The sequence below is a fragment of the Tachysurus vachellii genome, chromosome 4, assembly GCF_030014155.1.
Source record: "Tachysurus vachellii isolate PV-2020 chromosome 4, HZAU_Pvac_v1, whole genome shotgun sequence".
NCBI classification, from domain to species: domain Eukaryota; kingdom Metazoa; phylum Chordata; class Actinopteri; order Siluriformes; family Bagridae; genus Tachysurus; species Tachysurus vachellii.
The window spans coordinates 3,595,163-3,612,311 of record NC_083463.1 but is presented as its reverse complement, the minus strand read 5'-3'; the positions used below and the strand labels follow the sequence as shown (position 1 = coordinate 3,612,311).

The 17,149-nt window shown below is 45.1% G+C and overlaps 16 non-coding genes across 16 annotated transcripts; all 16 read left to right on the top strand.

The window, feature by feature from the left end:
* Positions 1 to 630: 630 nt before the first annotated feature.
* On the top strand, positions 631 to 703 carry trnaf-gaa (transfer RNA phenylalanine (anticodon GAA)). Its single transcript has one exon. It is a non-coding gene; the product is annotated as a tRNA-Phe (tRNA).
* Positions 704 to 1,029: 326 nt separating this feature from the next.
* trnas-gcu (transfer RNA serine (anticodon GCU)) lies at positions 1,030 to 1,111 on the top strand. The gene has a single exon. It is a non-coding gene; the product is annotated as a tRNA-Ser (tRNA).
* A 106-nt stretch (positions 1,112 to 1,217) lies between these two features.
* trnal-aag (transfer RNA leucine (anticodon AAG)) lies at positions 1,218 to 1,299 on the top strand. The gene has a single exon. It is a non-coding gene; the product is annotated as a tRNA-Leu (tRNA).
* A 1,837-nt stretch (positions 1,300 to 3,136) lies between these two features.
* trnaf-gaa (transfer RNA phenylalanine (anticodon GAA)) lies at positions 3,137 to 3,209 on the top strand. Its single transcript has one exon. It is a non-coding gene; the product is annotated as a tRNA-Phe (tRNA).
* A 327-nt stretch (positions 3,210 to 3,536) lies between these two features.
* trnas-gcu (transfer RNA serine (anticodon GCU)) lies at positions 3,537 to 3,618 on the top strand. Its single transcript has one exon. It is a non-coding gene; the product is annotated as a tRNA-Ser (tRNA).
* Positions 3,619 to 3,724: 106 nt separating this feature from the next.
* On the top strand, positions 3,725 to 3,806 carry trnal-aag (transfer RNA leucine (anticodon AAG)). The gene has a single exon. It is a non-coding gene; the product is annotated as a tRNA-Leu (tRNA).
* A 1,837-nt stretch (positions 3,807 to 5,643) lies between these two features.
* On the top strand, positions 5,644 to 5,716 carry trnaf-gaa (transfer RNA phenylalanine (anticodon GAA)). Its single transcript has one exon. It is a non-coding gene; the product is annotated as a tRNA-Phe (tRNA).
* Positions 5,717 to 6,043: 327 nt separating this feature from the next.
* On the top strand, positions 6,044 to 6,125 carry trnas-gcu (transfer RNA serine (anticodon GCU)). Its single transcript has one exon. It is a non-coding gene; the product is annotated as a tRNA-Ser (tRNA).
* A 106-nt stretch (positions 6,126 to 6,231) lies between these two features.
* On the top strand, positions 6,232 to 6,313 carry trnal-aag (transfer RNA leucine (anticodon AAG)). The gene has a single exon. It is a non-coding gene; the product is annotated as a tRNA-Leu (tRNA).
* A 1,837-nt stretch (positions 6,314 to 8,150) lies between these two features.
* Positions 8,151 to 8,223, top strand: trnaf-gaa (transfer RNA phenylalanine (anticodon GAA)). Its single transcript has one exon. It is a non-coding gene; the product is annotated as a tRNA-Phe (tRNA).
* Positions 8,224 to 8,550: 327 nt separating this feature from the next.
* trnas-gcu (transfer RNA serine (anticodon GCU)) lies at positions 8,551 to 8,632 on the top strand. The gene has a single exon. It is a non-coding gene; the product is annotated as a tRNA-Ser (tRNA).
* Positions 8,633 to 8,738: 106 nt separating this feature from the next.
* On the top strand, positions 8,739 to 8,820 carry trnal-aag (transfer RNA leucine (anticodon AAG)). Its single transcript has one exon. It is a non-coding gene; the product is annotated as a tRNA-Leu (tRNA).
* Positions 8,821 to 10,657: 1,837 nt separating this feature from the next.
* Positions 10,658 to 10,730, top strand: trnaf-gaa (transfer RNA phenylalanine (anticodon GAA)). The gene has a single exon. It is a non-coding gene; the product is annotated as a tRNA-Phe (tRNA).
* Positions 10,731 to 11,057: 327 nt separating this feature from the next.
* Positions 11,058 to 11,139, top strand: trnas-gcu (transfer RNA serine (anticodon GCU)). Its single transcript has one exon. It is a non-coding gene; the product is annotated as a tRNA-Ser (tRNA).
* Positions 11,140 to 11,245: 106 nt separating this feature from the next.
* Positions 11,246 to 11,327, top strand: trnal-aag (transfer RNA leucine (anticodon AAG)). The gene has a single exon. It is a non-coding gene; the product is annotated as a tRNA-Leu (tRNA).
* A 1,837-nt stretch (positions 11,328 to 13,164) lies between these two features.
* Positions 13,165 to 13,237, top strand: trnaf-gaa (transfer RNA phenylalanine (anticodon GAA)). The gene has a single exon. It is a non-coding gene; the product is annotated as a tRNA-Phe (tRNA).
* Positions 13,238 to 17,149: the final 3,912 nt, after the last annotated feature.

The following is a 17,149-nucleotide window of genomic DNA, read 5'->3' as shown; positions in this document are numbered from 1 at the left end:
CAGTAATTCGCCAACGCAAACATGCTAGAACTGAGACTGTGGTATCACATGCAGATGTAGCTTCACCTGGCACCAGCCTGACTCGTGTGGCATGTGAAACTTCTTTCCGGCCTGCTGTCAAGCATGATCCTGTGTAGTTTAACTGGCCTGGATATTCAAATCAGCAGGGTCAACACCCATCAGCACCAGCACCGTCATCTGAGGGATGGTCATTTGCTCCACCTGGTCATCGCCCATCAGCTCCAACATCACAGTCGCTGAGTTATACATCCTCTCTGCCAGGTCATCACCCATCAGTGCTAGCACCTTAGTCTCAGGGTTCTTCATCATTGTGCCAGGTCCCCAGCCAACAGCTCCAGGCCCGCACACTCCCAGCAAAACGTCTCAAGGCACTGATTAAGCTTTTTACCTGTTCCCTCAATCCATGCTAGAGTGGGGTGTGATAAGCTAGCCCTGGGTCTGCAGCTTTCGCAACATAAGGCTATGGAGCACCAATGAACTTTGCAATGCATTGTGGGGTCTTGGCAAGACAAAGGCTTTACAAAGGTTGTGGCAGCCATGCCTTGGACGTATGAATCTTGGGAAAAAGAGTTACCGGACCCCAAGAAACTCACACGCTTACGCCCGCATGCCGAAATAGCTCAGTTGGGAGAGCGTTAGACTGAAGATCTAAAGGTCCCTGGTTCGATCCCGGGTTTCGGCAATTGGTTCCTTTAGCCGTCCTGCCATGCCTTCGGGATGAGTGTTACCGGACCCCAAGAAATTCACACGCTTTCACTCCATCCGTGCTAGAGTCGGGTGTGATAAGCTAGCCCTGGGTCTGCAGCTTCCGCTAAGTTAGGCCATATTTCCCTGCTGGTTGGACGCAGATGCTTGTTATGAAGCACCAGTGAACTTTGCAGTGGCTTTGGATCTTGGTGTTCTGAACAAGACCCACTTCTTAAGCCCATTTGATAAAGTAAGTAAGCTTGCAGAGCTACGTTTTAAAAAAAAAAAAAACATGATTTTCTTAGCGTCTGTTTTCGGCACGACGAGGTGGCCGAGAGGTTAAGGCGATGGACTGCTAATCCATTGTGCTCTGCACGCGTGGGTTCGAATCCCATCCTCGTCGCTGACCTCCTCTTTACCTCAACACCATCATTTGTTGCAGGCCTTATGCGTTCCGCTTGGTCCGTGCTAGAATGCGGTGTGAATATCTAGCCGTGGGTTGGGGTGCAGGTAGCGTGGCCGAGCGGTCTAAGGCGCTGGATTAAGGCTCCAGTCTCTTCGGGGGCGTGGGTTCAAATCCCACCGCTGCCAGCAAACCTTTTCAAGGCACCGATTAAGCTTCCTACCTGTTCCCTCATTCCGTGCTAGAGTGGGGTGTGATAAGCTAGCCCTGGGTCTGCAGCTTTCACAACGTTAGGCAGTATTTCCCTGCTGGTTGGACACAGATGCTTGTTAGTTCACATGAGCTCCGCCAACATAAGGCTATGGAGCACCAATGAACTTTGCAATGCACTGTGGCTTTGGATCTTGGTGTTCTGAACAAGGCCTTTCTAAAGCCCATTTGGTAAAGTAAGTATGCCGCAGAGCTACATTTAAAAAAAACCCATGATTTTCTTAGCGTGCTTTGGGTGTATTTTCTGCACGACGAGGTGGCCGAGATTTCAAACAATTCCTAACCTAGGTCCTAACAAGTCCTAACAATTCCGAACGGCAAGACCTAACAGTTCCGACCGGGGAAAAACAGTCACTGGCCGAAGCAGGGGGTTGGGGCGGGACAAAACAGTCATTGGCCGAAGCAGGGGATTGGGGCGGGACAAAACAGCCATTGGCCGAAACGTAGTCTTAGTCACTACAATCGGTTGTAATTGAAAAAAAAACAACAACAACATTTCACTACATGTCCTACTGAGTACGATTGTTTATGGGACAAAGGTTCGTGGCTGTACAAAAATGCTAATGCAGAGGGATTTGAGATTTCATTTAAATTTCAGGAGGCTCTGTACGAGACGTTGTATAAGTGTAAGTATATCAATATGACAGGATGTAACTGCAATTGCACCTTTATATTATTTTATTATAACTGAATTTTTATTTGAAAATTGGCAAACGTTGTATGTTTGTGAAAACAAAAATAAAAAACTTAGTATGTGATTGTCATTTTCTGCATTAATATTTAGAATAATTATTCAGAATATATATCTATATTTATATACATATATATGTACTGAACTACAAGTTTATTGTACTGAGAAAATCATCTATTTATTTACTTTAAAAAAAAATGTAATTAAATAAATTGTGTGCAATTGTTTTATTCTAAAATGGATTTGTTTTGTCAGGCTGCTTGACCGGCAAAAGAGAACTGACCGGGACACTTTGCTGCAAGGAGTGGAGCTTCCCCAGCAGATCAGTGTGGCAAAGCCTTCACTGCCAAACCCTAGAGGGTTCCCAACAGCACATGTGGAACATGGACATGCTGTCATTGAGTTCCAGGTGCCTGAAAATGTTGAGGATGAGGCAGTAATTCGCCAACGCAAACATGCTAGAACTGAGACTGTGGTATCACATGCAGATGTAGCTTCACCTGGCACCAGCCTGACTCGTGTGGCATGTGAAACTTCTTTCCGGCCTGCTGTCAAGCATGATCCTGTGTAGTTTAACTGGCCTGGATATTCAAATCAGCAGGGTCAACACCCATCAGCACCAGCACCGTCATCTGAGGGATGGTCATTTGCTCCACCTGGTCATCGCCCATCAGCTCCAACATCACAGTCGCTGAGTTATACATCCTCTCTGCCAGGTCATCACCCATCAGTGCTAGCACCTTAGTCTCAGGGTTCTTCATCATTGTGCCAGGTCCCCAGCCAACAGCTCCAGGCCCGCACACTCCCAGCAAAACGTCTCAAGGCACTGATTAAGCTTTTTACCTCTTCCCTCAATCCATGCTAGAGTGGGGTGTGATAAGCTAGCCCTGGGTCTGCAGCTTTCGCAACATAAGGCTATGGAGCACCAATGAACTTTGCAATGCATTGTGGGGTCTTGGCAAGACAAAGGCTTTACAAAGGTTGTGGCAGCCATGCCTTGGACGTATGAATCTTGGGAAAAAGAGTTACCGGACCCCAAGAAACTCACACGCTTACGCCCGCATGCCGAAATAGCTCAGTTGGGAGAGCGTTAGACTGAAGATCTAAAGGTCCCTGGTTCGATCCCGGGTTTCGGCAATTGGTTCCTTTAGCCGTCCTGCCATGCCTTCGGGATGAGTGTTACCGGACCCCAAGAAATTCACACGCTTTCACTCCATCCGTGCTAGAGTCGGGTGTGATAAGCTAGCCCTGGGTCTGCAGCTTCCGCTAAGTTAGGCCATATTTCCCTGCTGGTTGGACGCAGATGCTTGTTATGAAGCACCAGTGAACTTTGCAGTGGCTTTGGATCTTGGTGTTCTGAACAAGACCCACTTCTTAAGCCCATTTGATAAAGTAAGTAAGCTTGCAGAGCTACGTTTTAAAAAAAAAAAAAAACATGATTTTCTTAGCGTCTGTTTTCGGCACGACGAGGTGGCCGAGAGGTTAAGGCGATGGACTGCTAATCCATTGTGCTCTGCACGCGTGGGTTCGAATCCCATCCTCGTCGCTGACCTCCTCTTTACCTCAACACCATCATTTGTTGCAGGCCTTATGCGTTCCGCTTGGTCCGTGCTAGAATGCGGTGTGAATATCTAGCCGTGGGTTGGGGTGCAGGTAGCGTGGCCGAGCGGTCTAAGGCGCTGGATTAAGGCTCCAGTCTCTTCGGGGGCGTGGGTTCAAATCCCACCGCTGCCAGCAAACCTTTTCAAGGCACCGATTAAGCTTCCTACCTGTTCCCTCATTCCGTGCTAGAGTGGGGTGTGATAAGCTAGCCCTGGGTCTGCAGCTTTCACAACGTTAGGCAGTATTTCCCTGCTGGTTGGACACAGATGCTTGTTAGTTCACATGAGCTCCGCCAACATAAGGCTATGGAGCACCAATGAACTTTGCAATGCACTGTGGCTTTGGATCTTGGTGTTCTGAACAAGGCCTTTCTAAAGCCCATTTGGTAAAGTAAGTATGCCGCAGAGCTACATTTAAAAAAAACCCATGATTTTCTTAGCGTGCTTTGGGTGTATTTTCTGCACGACGAGGTGGCCGAGATTTCAAACAATTCCTAACCTAGGTCCTAACAAGTCCTAACAATTCCGAACGGCAAGACCTAACAGTTCCGACCGGGGAAAAACAGTCACTGGCCGAAGCAGGGGGTTGGGGCGGGACAAAACAGTCATTGGCCGAAGCAGGGGATTGGGGCGGGACAAAACAGCCATTGGCCGAAACGTAGTCTTAGTCACTACAATCGGTTGTAATTGAAAAAAAAACAACAACAACATTTCACTACATGTCCTACTGAGTACGATTGTTTATGGGACAAAGGTTCGTGGCTGTACAAAAATGCTAATGCAGAGGGATTTGAGATTTCATTTAAATTTCAGGAGGCTCTGTACGAGACGTTGTATAAGTGTAAGTATATCAATATGACAGGATGTAACTGCAATTGCACCTTTATATTATTTTATTATAACTGAATTTTTATTTGAAAATTGGCAAACGTTGTATGTTTGTGAAAACAAAAATAAAAAACTTAGTATGTGATTGTCATTTTCTGCATTAATATTTAGAATAATTATTCAGAATATATATCTATATTTATATACATATATATGTACTGAACTACAAGTTTATTGTACTGAGAAAATCATCTATTTATTTACTTTAAAAAAAAATGTAATTAAATAAATTGTGTGCAATTGTTTTATTCTAAAATGGATTTGTTTTGTCAGGCTGCTTGACCGGCAAAAGAGAACTGACCGGGACACTTTGCTGCAAGGAGTGGAGCTTCCCCAGCAGATCAGTGTGGCAAAGCCTTCACTGCCAAACCCTAGAGGGTTCCCAACAGCACATGTGGAACATGGACATGCTGTCATTGAGTTCCAGGTGCCTGAAAATGTTGAGGATGAGGCAGTAATTCGCCACCGCAAACATGCTAGAACTGAGACTGTGGTATCACATGCAGATGTAGCTTCACCTGGCACCAGCCTGACTCGTGTGGCATGTGAAACTTCTTTCCGGCCTGCTGTCAAGCATGATCCTGTGTAGTTTAACTGGCCTGGATATTCAAATCAGCAGGGTCAACACCCATCAGCACCAGCACCGTCATCTGAGGGATGGTCATTTGCTCCACCTGGTCATCGCCCATCAGCTCCAACATCACAGTCGCTGAGTTATACATCCTCTCTGCCAGGTCATCACCCATCAGTGCTAGCACCTTAGTCTCAGGGTTCTTCATCATTGTGCCAGGTCCCCAGCCAACAGCTCCAGGCCCGCACACTCCCAGCAAAACGTCTCAAGGCACTGATTAAGCTTTTTACCTCTTCCCTCAATCCATGCTAGAGTGGGGTGTGATAAGCTAGCCCTGGGTCTGCAGCTTTCGCAACATAAGGCTATGGAGCACCAATGAACTTTGCAATGCATTGTGGGGTCTTGGCAAGACAAAGGCTTTACAAAGGTTGTGGCAGCCATGCCTTGGACGTATGAATCTTGGGAAAAAGAGTTACCGGACCCCAAGAAACTCACACGCTTACGCCCGCATGCCGAAATAGCTCAGTTGGGAGAGCGTTAGACTGAAGATCTAAAGGTCCCTGGTTCGATCCCGGGTTTCGGCAATTGGTTCCTTTAGCCGTCCTGCCATGCCTTCGGGATGAGTGTTACCGGACCCCAAGAAATTCACACGCTTTCACTCCATCCGTGCTAGAGTCGGGTGTGATAAGCTAGCCCTGGGTCTGCAGCTTCCGCTAAGTTAGGCCATATTTCCCTGCTGGTTGGACGCAGATGCTTGTTATGAAGCACCAGTGAACTTTGCAGTGGCTTTGGATCTTGGTGTTCTGAACAAGACCCACTTCTTAAGCCCATTTGATAAAGTAAGTAAGCTTGCAGAGCTACGTTTTAAAAAAAAAAAAAAACATGATTTTCTTAGCGTCTGTTTTCGGCACGACGAGGTGGCCGAGAGGTTAAGGCGATGGACTGCTAATCCATTGTGCTCTGCACGCGTGGGTTCGAATCCCATCCTCGTCGCTGACCTCCTCTTTACCTCAACACCATCATTTGTTGCAGGCCTTATGCGTTCCGCTTGGTCCGTGCTAGAATGCGGTGTGAATATCTAGCCGTGGGTTGGGGTGCAGGTAGCGTGGCCGAGCGGTCTAAGGCGCTGGATTAAGGCTCCAGTCTCTTCGGGGGCGTGGGTTCAAATCCCACCGCTGCCAGCAAACCTTTTCAAGGCACCGATTAAGCTTCCTACCTGTTCCCTCATTCCGTGCTAGAGTGGGGTGTGATAAGCTAGCCCTGGGTCTGCAGCTTTCACAACGTTAGGCAGTATTTCCCTGCTGGTTGGACACAGATGCTTGTTAGTTCACATGAGCTCCGCCAACATAAGGCTATGGAGCACCAATGAACTTTGCAATGCACTGTGGCTTTGGATCTTGGTGTTCTGAACAAGGCCTTTCTAAAGCCCATTTGGTAAAGTAAGTATGCCGCAGAGCTACATTTAAAAAAAACCCATGATTTTCTTAGCGTGCTTTGGGTGTATTTTCTGCACGACGAGGTGGCCGAGATTTCAAACAATTCCTAACCTAGGTCCTAACAAGTCCTAACAATTCCGAACGGCAAGACCTAACAGTTCCGACCGGGGAAAAACAGTCACTGGCCGAAGCAGGGGGTTGGGGCGGGACAAAACAGTCATTGGCCGAAGCAGGGGATTGGGGCGGGACAAAACAGCCATTGGCCGAAACGTAGTCTTAGTCACTACAATCGGTTGTAATTGAAAAAAAAACAACAACAACATTTCACTACATGTCCTACTGAGTACGATTGTTTATGGGACAAAGGTTCGTGGCTGTACAAAAATGCTAATGCAGAGGGATTTGAGATTTCATTTAAATTTCAGGAGGCTCTGTACGAGACGTTGTATAAGTGTAAGTATATCAATATGACAGGATGTAACTGCAATTGCACCTTTATATTATTTTATTATAACTGAATTTTTATTTGAAAATTGGCAAACGTTGTATGTTTGTGAAAACAAAAATAAAAAACTTAGTATGTGATTGTCATTTTCTGCATTAATATTTAGAATAATTATTCAGAATATATATCTATATTTATATACATATATATGTACTGAACTACAAGTTTATTGTACTGAGAAAATCATCTATTTATTTACTTTAAAAAAAAATGTAATTAAATAAATTGTGTGCAATTGTTTTATTCTAAAATGGATTTGTTTTGTCAGGCTGCTTGACCGGCAAAAGAGAACTGACCGGGACACTTTGCTGCAAGGAGTGGAGCTTCCCCAGCAGATCAGTGTGGCAAAGCCTTCACTGCCAAACCCTAGAGGGTTCCCAACAGCACATGTGGAACATGGACATGCTGTCATTGAGTTCCAGGTGCCTGAAAATGTTGAGGATGAGGCAGTAATTCGCCACCGCAAACATGCTAGAACTGAGACTGTGGTATCACATGCAGATGTAGCTTCACCTGGCACCAGCCTGACTCGTGTGGCATGTGAAACTTCTTTCCGGCCTGCTGTCAAGCATGATCCTGTGTAGTTTAACTGGCCTGGATATTCAAATCAGCAGGGTCAACACCCATCAGCACCAGCACCGTCATCTGAGGGATGGTCATTTGCTCCACCTGGTCATCGCCCATCAGCTCCAACATCACAGTCGCTGAGTTATACATCCTCTCTGCCAGGTCATCACCCATCAGTGCTAGCACCTTAGTCTCAGGGTTCTTCATCATTGTGCCAGGTCCCCAGCCAACAGCTCCAGGCCCGCACACTCCCAGCAAAACGTCTCAAGGCACTGATTAAGCTTTTTACCTCTTCCCTCAATCCATGCTAGAGTGGGGTGTGATAAGCTAGCCCTGGGTCTGCAGCTTTCGCAACATAAGGCTATGGAGCACCAATGAACTTTGCAATGCATTGTGGGGTCTTGGCAAGACAAAGGCTTTACAAAGGTTGTGGCAGCCATGCCTTGGACGTATGAATCTTGGGAAAAAGAGTTACCGGACCCCAAGAAACTCACACGCTTACGCCCGCATGCCGAAATAGCTCAGTTGGGAGAGCGTTAGACTGAAGATCTAAAGGTCCCTGGTTCGATCCCGGGTTTCGGCAATTGGTTCCTTTAGCCGTCCTGCCATGCCTTCGGGATGAGTGTTACCGGACCCCAAGAAATTCACACGCTTTCACTCCATCCGTGCTAGAGTCGGGTGTGATAAGCTAGCCCTGGGTCTGCAGCTTCCGCTAAGTTAGGCCATATTTCCCTGCTGGTTGGACGCAGATGCTTGTTATGAAGCACCAGTGAACTTTGCAGTGGCTTTGGATCTTGGTGTTCTGAACAAGACCCACTTCTTAAGCCCATTTGATAAAGTAAGTAAGCTTGCAGAGCTACGTTTTAAAAAAAAAAAAAAACATGATTTTCTTAGCGTCTGTTTTCGGCACGACGAGGTGGCCGAGAGGTTAAGGCGATGGACTGCTAATCCATTGTGCTCTGCACGCGTGGGTTCGAATCCCATCCTCGTCGCTGACCTCCTCTTTACCTCAACACCATCATTTGTTGCAGGCCTTATGCGTTCCGCTTGGTCCGTGCTAGAATGCGGTGTGAATATCTAGCCGTGGGTTGGGGTGCAGGTAGCGTGGCCGAGCGGTCTAAGGCGCTGGATTAAGGCTCCAGTCTCTTCGGGGGCGTGGGTTCAAATCCCACCGCTGCCAGCAAACCTTTTCAAGGCACCGATTAAGCTTCCTACCTGTTCCCTCATTCCGTGCTAGAGTGGGGTGTGATAAGCTAGCCCTGGGTCTGCAGCTTTCACAACGTTAGGCAGTATTTCCCTGCTGGTTGGACACAGATGCTTGTTAGTTCACATGAGCTCCGCCAACATAAGGCTATGGAGCACCAATGAACTTTGCAATGCACTGTGGCTTTGGATCTTGGTGTTCTGAACAAGGCCTTTCTAAAGCCCATTTGGTAAAGTAAGTATGCCGCAGAGCTACATTTAAAAAAAACCCATGATTTTCTTAGCGTGCTTTGGGTGTATTTTCTGCACGACGAGGTGGCCGAGATTTCAAACAATTCCTAACCTAGGTCCTAACAAGTCCTAACAATTCCGAACGGCAAGACCTAACAGTTCCGACCGGGGAAAAACAGTCACTGGCCGAAGCAGGGGGTTGGGGCGGGACAAAACAGTCATTGGCCGAAGCAGGGGATTGGGGCGGGACAAAACAGCCATTGGCCGAAACGTAGTCTTAGTCACTACAATCGGTTGTAATTGAAAAAAAAACAACAACAACATTTCACTACATGTCCTACTGAGTACGATTGTTTATGGGACAAAGGTTCGTGGCTGTACAAAAATGCTAATGCAGAGGGATTTGAGATTTCATTTAAATTTCAGGAGGCTCTGTACGAGACGTTGTATAAGTGTAAGTATATCAATATGACAGGATGTAACTGCAATTGCACCTTTATATTATTTTATTATAACTGAATTTTTATTTGAAAATTGGCAAACGTTGTATGTTTGTGAAAACAAAAATAAAAAACTTAGTATGTGATTGTCATTTTCTGCATTAATATTTAGAATAATTATTCAGAATATATATCTATATTTATATACATATATATGTACTGAACTACAAGTTTATTGTACTGAGAAAATCATCTATTTATTTACTTTAAAAAAAAATGTAATTAAATAAATTGTGTGCAATTGTTTTATTCTAAAATGGATTTGTTTTGTCAGGCTGCTTGACCGGCAAAAGAGAACTGACCGGGACACTTTGCTGCAAGGAGTGGAGCTTCCCCAGCAGATCAGTGTGGCAAAGCCTTCACTGCCAAACCCTAGAGGGTTCCCAACAGCACATGTGGAACATGGACATGCTGTCATTGAGTTCCAGGTGCCTGAAAATGTTGAGGATGAGGCAGTAATTCGCCACCGCAAACATGCTAGAACTGAGACTGTGGTATCACATGCAGATGTAGCTTCACCTGGCACCAGCCTGACTCGTGTGGCATGTGAAACTTCTTTCCGGCCTGCTGTCAAGCATGATCCTGTGTAGTTTAACTGGCCTGGATATTCAAATCAGCAGGGTCAACACCCATCAGCACCAGCACCGTCATCTGAGGGATGGTCATTTGCTCCACCTGGTCATCGCCCATCAGCTCCAACATCACAGTCGCTGAGTTATACATCCTCTCTGCCAGGTCATCACCCATCAGTGCTAGCACCTTAGTCTCAGGGTTCTTCATCATTGTGCCAGGTCCCCAGCCAACAGCTCCAGGCCCGCACACTCCCAGCAAAACGTCTCAAGGCACTGATTAAGCTTTTTACCTCTTCCCTCAATCCATGCTAGAGTGGGGTGTGATAAGCTAGCCCTGGGTCTGCAGCTTTCGCAACATAAGGCTATGGAGCACCAATGAACTTTGCAATGCATTGTGGGGTCTTGGCAAGACAAAGGCTTTACAAAGGTTGTGGCAGCCATGCCTTGGACGTATGAATCTTGGGAAAAAGAGTTACCGGACCCCAAGAAACTCACACGCTTACGCCCGCATGCCGAAATAGCTCAGTTGGGAGAGCGTTAGACTGAAGATCTAAAGGTCCCTGGTTCGATCCCGGGTTTCGGCAATTGGTTCCTTTAGCCGTCCTGCCATGCCTTCGGGATGAGTGTTACCGGACCCCAAGAAATTCACACGCTTTCACTCCATCCGTGCTAGAGTCGGGTGTGATAAGCTAGCCCTGGGTCTGCAGCTTCCGCTAAGTTAGGCCATATTTCCCTGCTGGTTGGACGCAGATGCTTGTTATGAAGCACCAGTGAACTTTGCAGTGGCTTTGGATCTTGGTGTTCTGAACAAGACCCACTTCTTAAGCCCATTTGATAAAGTAAGTAAGCTTGCAGAGCTACGTTTTAAAAAAAAAAAAAAACATGATTTTCTTAGCGTCTGTTTTCGGCACGACGAGGTGGCCGAGAGGTTAAGGCGATGGACTGCTAATCCATTGTGCTCTGCACGCGTGGGTTCGAATCCCATCCTCGTCGCTGACCTCCTCTTTACCTCAACACCATCATTTGTTGCAGGCCTTATGCGTTCCGCTTGGTCCGTGCTAGAATGCGGTGTGAATATCTAGCCGTGGGTTGGGGTGCAGGTAGCGTGGCCGAGCGGTCTAAGGCGCTGGATTAAGGCTCCAGTCTCTTCGGGGGCGTGGGTTCAAATCCCACCGCTGCCAGCAAACCTTTTCAAGGCACCGATTAAGCTTCCTACCTGTTCCCTCATTCCGTGCTAGAGTGGGGTGTGATAAGCTAGCCCTGGGTCTGCAGCTTTCACAACGTTAGGCAGTATTTCCCTGCTGGTTGGACACAGATGCTTGTTAGTTCACATGAGCTCCGCCAACATAAGGCTATGGAGCACCAATGAACTTTGCAATGCACTGTGGCTTTGGATCTTGGTGTTCTGAACAAGGCCTTTCTAAAGCCCATTTGGTAAAGTAAGTATGCCGCAGAGCTACATTTAAAAAAAACCCATGATTTTCTTAGCGTGCTTTGGGTGTATTTTCTGCACGACGAGGTGGCCGAGATTTCAAACAATTCCTAACCTAGGTCCTAACAAGTCCTAACAATTCCGAACGGCAAGACCTAACAGTTCCGACCGGGGAAAAACAGTCACTGGCCGAAGCAGGGGGTTGGGGCGGGACAAAACAGTCATTGGCCGAAGCAGGGGATTGGGGCGGGACAAAACAGCCATTGGCCGAAACGTAGTCTTAGTCACTACAATCGGTTGTAATTGAAAAAAAAACAACAACAACATTTCACTACATGTCCTACTGAGTACGATTGTTTATGGGACAAAGGTTCGTGGCTGTACAAAAATGCTAATGCAGAGGGATTTGAGATTTCATTTAAATTTCAGGAGGCTCTGTACGAGACGTTGTATAAGTGTAAGTATATCAATATGACAGGATGTAACTGCAATTGCACCTTTATATTATTTTATTATAACTGAATTTTTATTTGAAAATTGGCAAACGTTGTATGTTTGTGAAAACAAAAATAAAAAACTTAGTATGTGATTGTCATTTTCTGCATTAATATTTAGAATAATTATTCAGAATATATATCTATATTTATATACATATATATGTACTGAACTACAAGTTTATTGTACTGAGAAAATCATCTATTTATTTACTTTAAAAAAAAATGTAATTAAATAAATTGTGTGCAATTGTTTTATTCTAAAATGGATTTGTTTTGTCAGGCTGCTTGACCGGCAAAAGAGAACTGACCGGGACACTTTGCTGCAAGGAGTGGAGCTTCCCCAGCAGATCAGTGTGGCAAAGCCTTCACTGCCAAACCCTAGAGGGTTCCCAACAGCACATGTGGAACATGGACATGCTGTCATTGAGTTCCAGGTGCCTGAAAATGTTGAGGATGAGGCAGTAATTCGCCACCGCAAACATGCTAGAACTGAGACTGTGGTATCACATGCAGATGTAGCTTCACCTGGCACCAGCCTGACTCGTGTGGCATGTGAAACTTCTTTCCGGCCTGCTGTCAAGCATGATCCTGTGTAGTTTAACTGGCCTGGATATTCAAATCAGCAGGGTCAACACCCATCAGCACCAGCACCGTCATCTGAGGGATGGTCATTTGCTCCACCTGGTCATCGCCCATCAGCTCCAACATCACAGTCGCTGAGTTATACATCCTCTCTGCCAGGTCATCACCCATCAGTGCTAGCACCTTAGTCTCAGGGTTCTTCATCATTGTGCCAGGTCCCCAGCCAACAGCTCCAGGCCCGCACACTCCCAGCAAAACGTCTCAAGGCACTGATTAAGCTTTTTACCTCTTCCCTCAATCCATGCTAGAGTGGGGTGTGATAAGCTAGCCCTGGGTCTGCAGCTTTCGCAACATAAGGCTATGGAGCACCAATGAACTTTGCAATGCATTGTGGGGTCTTGGCAAGACAAAGGCTTTACAAAGGTTGTGGCAGCCATGCCTTGGACGTATGAATCTTGGGAAAAAGAGTTACCGGACCCCAAGAAACTCACACGCTTACGCCCGCATGCCGAAATAGCTCAGTTGGGAGAGCGTTAGACTGAAGATCTAAAGGTCCCTGGTTCGATCCCGGGTTTCGGCAATTGGTTCCTTTAGCCGTCCTGCCATGCCTTCGGGATGAGTGTTACCGGACCCCAAGAAATTCACACGCTTTCACTCCATCCGTGCTAGAGTCGGGTGTGATAAGCTAGCCCTGGGTCTGCAGCTTCCGCTAAGTTAGGCCATATTTCCCTGCTGGTTGGACGCAGATGCTTGTTATGAAGCACCAGTGAACTTTGCAGTGGCTTTGGATCTTGGTGTTCTGAACAAGACCCACTTCTTAAGCCCATTTGATAAAGTAAGTAAGCTTGCAGAGCTACGTTTTAAAAAAAAAAAAAAAACATGATTTTCTTAGCGTCTGTTTTCGGCACGACGAGGTGGCCGCAGCCTGCGGTGGATGGACTACAAATCAGGTCCTAACCAGGTCCTAACCAGGTCCTAACACACTTCAAACGATTCCGAACATAGGTCCTAACAGGTCCTAACACTTCCTAACGCCAAGTCCTAACAATTCCGAACGGGGCAAAACTGTCATTGGCTGAAGCAGCGGGCCTGGGGGCGGAACAAAACATTCATTGGCCGAAGGGGATATGGGGCGGGACAAAACAGTCATTGGCCGAAGCAGAGGGTTGGGGGCGGGACAAAACAGTCATTGGCTGAACAGGGGGTTGGGGCGGGACAAAATCAATTCATCAGTTCACGATCCTGATATATATATATTTACTCTTGTAATATATAGTCACAAGTATTACTCCTGCTTTTTCAAGTCAAGATTCCCCTTTTACAAGTCAAGATTCCCCTTTTTCAAGTCAAGATTCAAGTTTTTGACCTTTCGGCAACGTGCAGGTGAGTTCGGTCGTTGATTTGGCTAACTTTGATAATACTCACATTTATATTAGATACGTAAGCTGTTTTGGTCGCGACGACCATTTATATAGATATGTTTGCAATGCTTTCGTGCACGATTTACTGCTTTAACTTATACATAATTTTTTTATATGATGCATTGATTATATCAATAATAAATAATATACAGTGTGAAATCTTTGCTGTTATTTTGCGCCCTTTTTTCCCCTGATGAACCCAAAAATGGAGGAAATACTCGGCTGTAACTGGAAAAAAGTCGCGACGACCATTTATATAGATATGTTTGCAATGCTTTCGTGCACGATTTACTGCTTTAACTTATACATAATTTTTTTATATGATGCATTGATTATATCAATAATAAATAATATACAGTGTGAAATCTTTGCTGTTATTTTGCGCCCTTTTTTCCCCTGATGAACCCAAAAATGGAGGAAATACTCGGCTGTAACTGGAAAAAAGTCGCGACGACCATTTATATAGATATGTTTGCAATGCTTTCGTGCACGATTTACTGCTTTAACTTATACATAATTTTTTTATACGATGCATTGATTATATCAATAATAAATAATATACAGTGTGAAATCTTTGCTGTTATTTTGCGCCCTTTTTTCCCCTGATGAACCCAAAAATGGAGGAAATACTCGGCTGTAACTGGAAAAAAGTTGCGACGACCATTTATATAGATATGTTTGCAATGCTTTCGTGCACGATTTACTGCTTTAACTTATACATAATTTTTTTATATGATGCATTGATTATATCAATAATAAATAATATACAGTGTGAAATCTTTGCTGTTATTTTGCGCCCTTTTTTCCCCTGATGAACCCAAAAATGGAGGAAATACTCGGCTGTAACTGGAAAAAAGTCGCGACGACCATTTATATAGATATGTTTGCAATGCTTTCGTGCACGATTTACTGCTTTAACTTATACATAATTTTTTTATATGATGCATTGATTATATCAATAATAAATAATATACAGTGTGAAATCTTTGCTGTTATTTTGCGCCCTTTTTTCCCCTGATGAACCCAAAAATGGAGGAAATACTCGGCTGTAACTGGAAAAAAGTCGCGACGACCATTTATATAGATATGTTTGCAATGCTTTCGTGCACGATTTACTGCTTTAACTTATACATAATTTTTTTATACGATGCATTGATTATATCAATAATAAATAATATACAGTGTGAAATCTTTGCTGTTATTTTGCGCCCTTTTTTCCCCTGATGAACCCAAAAATGGAGGAAATACTCGGCTGTAACTGGAAAAAAAGCATTACACCATATGTACTACTGATTACAATTGTTTGTGTGACTGTTTATGTGTTATAATAATGATATAACACATAATTGATTATGTTTATGTAAGTTTTTACCCCTTGTACGTTTTTTATTGTCCTTAGACTTACTGTGTTCATTCGTCATGTTGGGGGCATTCATCTTTTATTCTATATAGCTAGGTTGCCAAACTAAACAAACCTTAAAAAGAGCCCAATTTGTCTGAAATGTATCCTGTTGCTTGATATTTGCAGACATGACTAAGACTGGTAAACCAGATGCTTATTGGCATGACATCATGTGCAAGTATGCCCAAGGGAAGTACCACTTCACAACAGGCAAGAAGCCAGGGGTGAAGAGGTGGAAGGATGTGTTGCATTCTATCAGTAACTGTCCATTACACAACAAGACAACAAGTCACAACATCTTTGGGAAAAGTATAATTTGCAAATGTGGTTACCACAAGGTAGGTAATGATAAACATGATTATTTTACCTGCACTGGTGGCTATTGGCATTATGAATATTATTATATTTCTTCCAATATTTTATACTTTGTATCAAAATAAACATTATGTATATTATCAATTGAATAAATTATTTTTCTTGAAAATTCACTGCAACCCATGGCTAAAACAACTTTTTCCAGTCAGCAGAGCAGACCAGGAGTCAGCTAAATCAAACAGCCTCTCAAACCAGCACAACAGCTCGCCCAGCCCCTCATACCAGCACAACAGCTCGGCCAGCATCAGCCCCTCATACCAGCACAACAGCACGGCCAGCATCAGCCCCTCATACCAGCACAACAGCTTGCCCAACATCAGCCGCTCAAACCAGCACAACAGCTCGCCCAACATCAGCCGCTCATACCAGCACAACAGCTCGCCCAACATCAGCCGCTCATACCAGCACAACAGCTCGCCCAATATCAGCCGCTCAAACCATCACAACAGCTCAGCCAGCATCTCAAACCAACTCTCAGGCAAGTGCACATATAGTCAGTTGTGCTTTGTGCAGCAAAAGCATTGAGGCGGACTATTTCTCTGGCCATCTCTTAGACTACCATACTGAAGAGAGTTGTGACCAGTGTGGCACAAAAGTCTGGGGTGCAGTTGGACTGCTTCAGCACACTGAAAATGACCACCTTTTCACCAGTGTTGCAGAACAAGGCAGGGCAACTGTGGTGCCACCTACAGCTTCACTCAGAGAGTCATTTGAAAATTATCCTGTAGCTGCTCAAGAACATACATCGGTTGCTGCTGGCATTCAAAAGGCCAGTTTCACCCAAGAGCGACAAGAAACTTTACAAAGTGCTCCCCACACATCATCCTCAACAGACATGAACCTGAAGCCTCCAGAAGTGAATTGGGTGAGTTTTCTCCCCAAGCAATTCTGTAGAGTTATTAAACCAGCAGATCAGAAGTGGATAGCACAGTGTCTTTATGACAGCACAGGACAGCTAAAGCAGCAATTTTCACAGAATTGGTTTTATCCACCAAGCCCTTGCAAGCCTACAACTTCACCTCCTGATCCAGGTAGCTATTTCAGGCAGCGAATGTTTCTGTGGGCACCAATGCGGATGTGGGGCATCCCTCTAAAATGTAATGAGTGCAATATGAAAATGCATCATTCTGGAGTTTACACAAAAGTGAGGGAAGTCATTGATATTGACTCCAGGTATTATCTCATTGGAGCAGACTACCCTCGCTGTAGCAAGTGTAGGATTCCCATTTGCCCTTGGAGTATGGAGATGCTTAAACAACTAGATCCTTCCCACAGAAACAAATTCCCGGCTGTC